This window comes from Pseudonaja textilis, chromosome 5, assembly GCF_049901715.1.
Source record: "Pseudonaja textilis isolate UNSWEBS1 chromosome 5, rPseTex1.2, whole genome shotgun sequence".
Taxonomy (NCBI): domain Eukaryota; kingdom Metazoa; phylum Chordata; class Lepidosauria; order Squamata; family Elapidae; genus Pseudonaja; species Pseudonaja textilis.
The window spans coordinates 11,513,138-11,519,611 of NC_141994.1; the positions used below are offsets into that span (position 1 = coordinate 11,513,138).

At 38.4% G+C, this 6,474-nt stretch overlaps 1 long non-coding RNA gene across 1 annotated transcript; it reads left to right on the top strand.

The window, feature by feature from the left end:
• Positions 1-1,313: 1,313 nt before the first annotated feature.
• LOC148125536 (uncharacterized) lies at positions 1,314-6,084 on the top strand. The gene is made up of 3 exons (XR_015743994.1): positions 1,314-1,364; positions 4,074-4,136; positions 5,932-6,084. It is a non-coding gene; the product is annotated as an uncharacterized LOC148125536 (long non-coding RNA).
• Positions 6,085-6,474: the final 390 nt, after the last annotated feature.

Below are 6,474 nucleotides of genomic sequence, written 5' to 3' on the forward strand. Positions count from 1 at the left end.
ACAACAAAAATACTGGTTCGGCCAAACCGGTAGCTGTTTTTTAATACCAGTTCGGTCAAAAAGTAGCATTTTTTTACTATCAGTTTGCCTGACTGGGCTGAACTGGTAGAATACCATCACTGATTCAAAGGGTGTTCATGCATAGCTAAAAGTCTGTAAAGATTGTCAGTCATCCAGGTAATTAACTTGACTTTCTTGTTGCCTCCTAAAAAAACACCTTGGGAACAACCATGACCTGGATGACTGAGAATCTCTACAGACCGCATGTTTTGTTAGTTTTTTTTCTTAGATCAACAACAACTGGGGTGGAGGGGGAGAAAGAAATGAAACAGAAGCAAGGGATAACACCATTCCAAGGCTCAGTCAAAGTAACAAAATCTGTAAGTATAAGAAAAAGAGAAAGTTGGGATACAAACAAGATTTGGGTCCTTACTCAGATTGACTATTTAAGACAAGTATTTTTGTAGGTTGCACAGGGTGTTTGAATTGGAATCTGGAATTGTATGGACCCTGATAGTCCAGGTCAACTCTTTCCCACTTGTCTTGCTATCCCTGTGAGTCACCAAGATCTGCCCTAGCTCTTCAACATCCTTTGAGAATTTATAGCATGCTAGCTCCATAATACAAAATAGTTGTGACCTGGCAGTTATTCAGCAAAACCTACTCAAGCAAGTGCTATTTAAGTACATTTTAGCTAGTGACCACGAAGACTCTATTGAAAAGCAGGCATTCTGACCTAGTGGATGGTTTTATTTATTAGCATGAAATATTCTACTGCCATAATCAAACAAGAACTTAACATTGTGTTTCAAGGTGCAAACAGTAATTCCTTTCCTGTCCCTTTCCTGGCTGTGCTTTCACTGTGACACAAAGGAGCAGTTGGTGGGACAATGAAGCCAATTAAGGCATTCACACAATGACATCAAAGGTAGGATGCTAAGATAGCTTTACAACCTGAATTCCAAGCAGATGAGCTATCTTTGATCAACCACAAAGTATAGGTGGTTGTGAGACACATGTGTTTCTTTATGATATATGCAGCAGGTGTCAGTTCCTGGAGATTGATATCAAAGCACATCACAAATAATAGTCTTGCGGGAATGAAACAGATTTACCAGGGGGCCACTGCAGTTAATGTGTCCCTATGACAAACATCGAGTGGTACCAAAATATTATCTTTACATACTTCTTATATAAAAAGAAGTCTTGTTCAGGCACTGCTTTTTCCTACTCGTTTTAAGACATAAAGAATGAATAGTGTTTTTTCTTTCCTCACTTGAGTGACATGAATAAAGATATCTTTTCCACATTACAGTGATTTTCTGCAAGGGACAGCTTTCACATAAACTGGAATCCATATAATGGTGAGTTCTACTTCAAGAGCGTGCAGATATTTCACAGCAGTGACTGTTATGCTGTAGGCATTAAGATCTACCTCCACCATGACATCACTATAACTTATGTTGGATCAGTGTGGAGATAGTGCCTGAATATTAATCACCTATAAAACCCAATGTTGTTTTTTTAAAATGAATTGATCTTGTGCTTTTCTGCCAATGGACGGCATTTTAGTAATCTCCAGAGCATCTGAAATTCTGGATGTTTTGATCAACATTGTCTGAGTGGTGTCACTCTGCAAACTCCTCCCCTTTGGGATATGCATGCAGTGTTATGATGCAGATACAAAATAGAGGAGCTTGCATTATGTAAACCTTATTCTGCTTTCTTCAGACTGATCATTTTGGCTCTTATGAAGTTGCTGTTGCTTCAGAGTTTAAAATTAGTAGACTTTGAAAGCAACTAGTAGCCCCGTGGAACAGATTTTTCACTTAGAAAGATGTAGTAGTAGATCTTGTATGTTACATAATTGGAGAGTTTGATTTATTTCATTGATTACATTTAACTGCTACCTTTCCACCAAAAAACTCAAAACAATTTCCCTGGGGATCTCCGTTTACACTGTTCCTATAATTACAAACCTTTGGCCCAGGATTTGCCAAAGGTTTCATTTTCACACTTTAGGTGTGGCTTCAAAGCTGGCCTTCATTTTAGTTCAATGTCTTCACCATTAGTCCACTTTGAGTCTCACTCTGGGTACTAATGACGGAATAAACTTAAGATGTCTAAATTAAAACTGGGATTTGTAGGATGAGATCTTTTAATTTGTGGATTGACCAAATGTTGAGTTGAGTAAATAAGAACACAGTGACTGAACTGATTTTATCTCATTTTTGTCTTATTTTTTATCATTTTAAAAAGTCTTCTTGAAAGTGCATGTAGTTACCGTTCAAATTCCTCCTCAGTATTTCTTTCAGCTATTTTTATCAATAGGTATCCGTTTGTAAATCCTTTTTTGCACAGACATTTGTGGAAACAATTTGTTGAGAAAATGGCATAATATATGTAGACTTCAACTCCCAGAATTCTCCAGCCAGCATGCTGGAGAATTCTGGGAGCTGAAGTCAATACATCTTAAAGTTGACAAGTTTGAAAAACACTTCTATAGAGTATGGGAAGTGCCCATTAAACAAAGTTCCATTAAAACTTGCATCCAGTACATTCTTTCCACATTTTTGATGGCAGCAGTAGACGAAATGAAGGTTAACATTCAAATCTTGAAAATCTGCCAAAACCTTGGCAGTCTATAACTGACATATATTACAGTTCTAGTATGATTGCTTTTTGCTCCGAACCTTAGAGTTTGCTACCATATGTTTCACTTGATTTAACAAACTATGTGGTAGGGAGAAACTTTAAACCATCTCAGAACACTAGGAATTGTTAGGAATGGCAGAACACAAGCTATTGCTAAGAGTTATAAAAGACCCTGCGTAGTAAATATTATGGGGTTCAATTTTCCTTGTGTCAAACGATGAGAAAAAGACCCAAACAAGTGCTTAGTATTGCCTGTGTTTGAGTTCTGCGGCTAATCTTCTTGCAGTGAGGGACTATAGGAATAAATGTAATGGGTAAAAGCTGCTGTCAGATTCTTGGCCACCAGCATGGATGATCAATAATGCACGAAGCATGCAATGGAAACTCAGTGTTGGCTTCTGTCTCAGTCAGAGTAAACACTCTCCAGATGATTGTAAATTGCAAATTGACAAGGACAATAGGAACACAGGAAAATGCTTTCTCCCGAGTTAGGCCATTGGTCTAGCTAATACAGCAGTCTGGGTTCTTGATTGTCAATATTTCTTCAGAATATGAGTTTTTCCAGCTCTTAAATCCTCAAGATTAAAGAGTCAAGTTCTTGAATCTGGAATCCTGTTCATGCAAGGCAGATCTTTTACTGAGTACCCAAATCTTTTCAATATCATGGACAAAAAGTTTAGCTTAAGGTTTGGGATGCTGGAGTTGTGGTGTATTTGAACCATACAATTTGGGCTTGCTATAGAGCAGGGGTAAATTCAAATTCAAGGCCTGTAGGCTGGATCTGGCCCAGAGGGTGCTTAGATCTGGCCCATGGGGTGGCCCTGGAAACAGTGAAGGCCCAGCCTGAGGTGCCTCTGCCAGATCTCGAGGTGGCCAGGTGAGCTCCTCTTGAGCTCTGTTTTCACTGGCAGAGGGCTACAGGAGACGGCCGCAGCCCAAAATGGAGCCCGGAAGGGCGGTGTGCACCCATCCTGAGCTCCATTTTTTTCTATCAGAGGGATGCAGGGGGCCATCACAGCCAAAAACAGAGCCCGGGAGTACCACAAGCACCCCTCAGCTCCATTTTTGCTGACAGAGTGCTAGTAAAAACGACATTTTATCACACGAGTGATGTCGAGCTAGACATGCCCATTCTGGCCACCCCCATCCTAGCCCTCAAGGCCAAACACAACCCTGATATGGCCCTCAGTGAAATCCAGTTTGACACCCCTGTTATAGAGAAATCCCACCTTAGACTCATATCAAAAGTATTTTTAATACAATTTTGCAAAAAGAAGTAAGTTTTAAAGATGTTAATATGATGTTGAGACCTGAGAACTTGGAATTCATCAATTAGGCAGAATGTTGGATTTATAGCATATGTAAAGTATAGTTTGGTTTTCTGGGAATACCCTCCTATTTCTCATTTAATTTTTCAGGATGAAAAATGTGGGCTTAGTTGACTCTGAATATGGCCTTTAATTACATATTAATTGCAAGAGGTGTGCATTTTCATTTCTTTCCTTTTTAGTGTTTCTAAAATGTCTATTGATCTAGCCATATTTATTTTAAAAAACAAAACAAAACAGTTTGTTACGAATGAGAGAAATGCTCTCCAGACCTTAACATAAGAGATAAAGTAAACGAGTGTGCAAATTAACTTGCTCTCTGATGTGACTTGCATCCTCTTGCTGTTTTTCTATATTGTCTTCCTTTATCTGTCACACATTGACCTTCCTATCTCCAGCACTGGAGTCTCTGAAAAAGTGGTCTCTTGGCATCCAGCTGCTCATATAAAGGTCCCTCTGCAGATTTTCATGCTATACAGATTTTCAACTTAAAACAGTTCACTCAGTGACCATTTGAAGTTACAATGGCAATGAAAAAAGTGACTTATGACAATTTTTCATACTTACAACTATTGCAGCATCCTGTGGTCATGTGATTTATATTCGGATGCTTGACTCACATTTATGACATATGCAGTATATCGGGGTCACATAGTCACCTTTTGCCACCAACAAAGTCAAGGGGGAAACCAGGTTCACTTAACAACCATGCTACTAACTTAACAGCTGCAGTGATTCACTTAACAAATGTGGCAAAGAAATGCCATAAAATGGAGCAAAACTCAACAAATCTCTCACTTAGTAACATAAATTTTGGACTCAATCGTAGTTCTAATTTGAGAACTACCTGTACATTTAGATGGCTGAAGGGGGAGCTGCTTGGTGTACCCATGAAAGAAAAACTATTGTGGTGATTGTGGAACCAAGAAAAACTATTATGGAACTGTCCTTCTCATGAGCTGCTTTCACTTCTTTTAATAACATCTAAAGAAGGCTCCAGCCTTCTTTAGAAGTTAGGGGTGTTAAACCAGCAGCCCACAGGCCAGATGTGTCATTCGCAGGCCATGCCCACCCCAACTCTGTGAAGGGAAAAACATCATGGAACATCACATGACAGCAATGTGACACTGCAAGTTTGATACCCGTGGGCTAGAGAGACCATTATATGACTTAATTCATATCTTTCTCAAATGAGCAACCTGTACAGAGTAATGCGATTTAGTAATACTAGTTTACTCTGTGGGGTAATAGATACTTTTTTGAAGATAGGGATGACTGTAGCTAAGGACCATAGGTTCGGTAAGGAGCTGGTTCTGAATGATACATCCTATATAATGCTTAGGGGTTCTGCTATGGCAGAGGAAAGCTTTTTAAAGAAGTACTTAAAAGTCTGTAGAGATTCTCAGTCTTTCAGGTCATGGTTGCCCCAAAGGTGCTTTTTCAGGAGGCAACCATCTGCAAGGAATATAAATCCTTCCATCCCCCACTATCCTGTCAGAGCTGAAGAAGCTTCTTGGATGAGAAGTGAAACATCTTCAAAAAAAACACAAGAAAGTCCAGTTGCCTCCTGAAAAAGCACCTTTGGCCCATGATCCTTTGGGACAAACTATATTCAGTTTTACTTGCTTACGGCATGAATGATTTCTATCTTGTCCTGTTTTGATATGGAAAGTAAGAGTCTTTTCTCTGCATATGGTCAATATGTTCTTTCTCATGTTTTGTTCTTTTTTTAAAAAAAAAATATAAGAGATGTGATTTGTGAAATAAATCTGTCATTGGCTGGCTAGCGTTGGATGTCTTTCAGGATAGGCCTGTGGTTCCTGGGTTTCTGACATACAGTGACATTTGTATGTTTTCATTCTATGTGCAGGATGACTGCAACCTTATTAACTTTTCTGGAATTCCTCATGCCTTTTAGTAATATTGACCATGATATTCTTCTTGACAGCTTGTCTGAAATGGAAATTACAAACCTTCAGCGATTCATTTCTATTCTAGTTCTACCACCATCTACCTGATTTTCCTTGTTATACATTATCTACATTAAAAAAAAACTACATGAAGTCATCTTCACATTTGGGATTTATGCAAATCAATATGCTGGAGGCACCAACTATATCACTTTTCATTAGATCAAATGAAGATCTGGATCAGTTGTAGACTAAATACAAATAAAAAATAATTATGATAACATGGAAGTATTATTGCTGGTGCTTCTTGTTGCCTGTGCTGGATAAAATTGTACCCTATCCTGCAACCCACCCTGCTTTTAAAATCCAATCCAAATGGATTTTAAATATATCCCCAAATTGTGCAATTGTGGGGTTTGGTCTAGGCTCCTATTGGTATAGATTTTGAACTCCAGTAGAATTTATCAAGGGCAGCCACATTTCACAGCTATGCCCATTCTCTGAGATTAATATAATATAGTTATATTAATTAATATAATATATAATTTATATAATTCTCTGTTAAGTATTGCAAATCACTC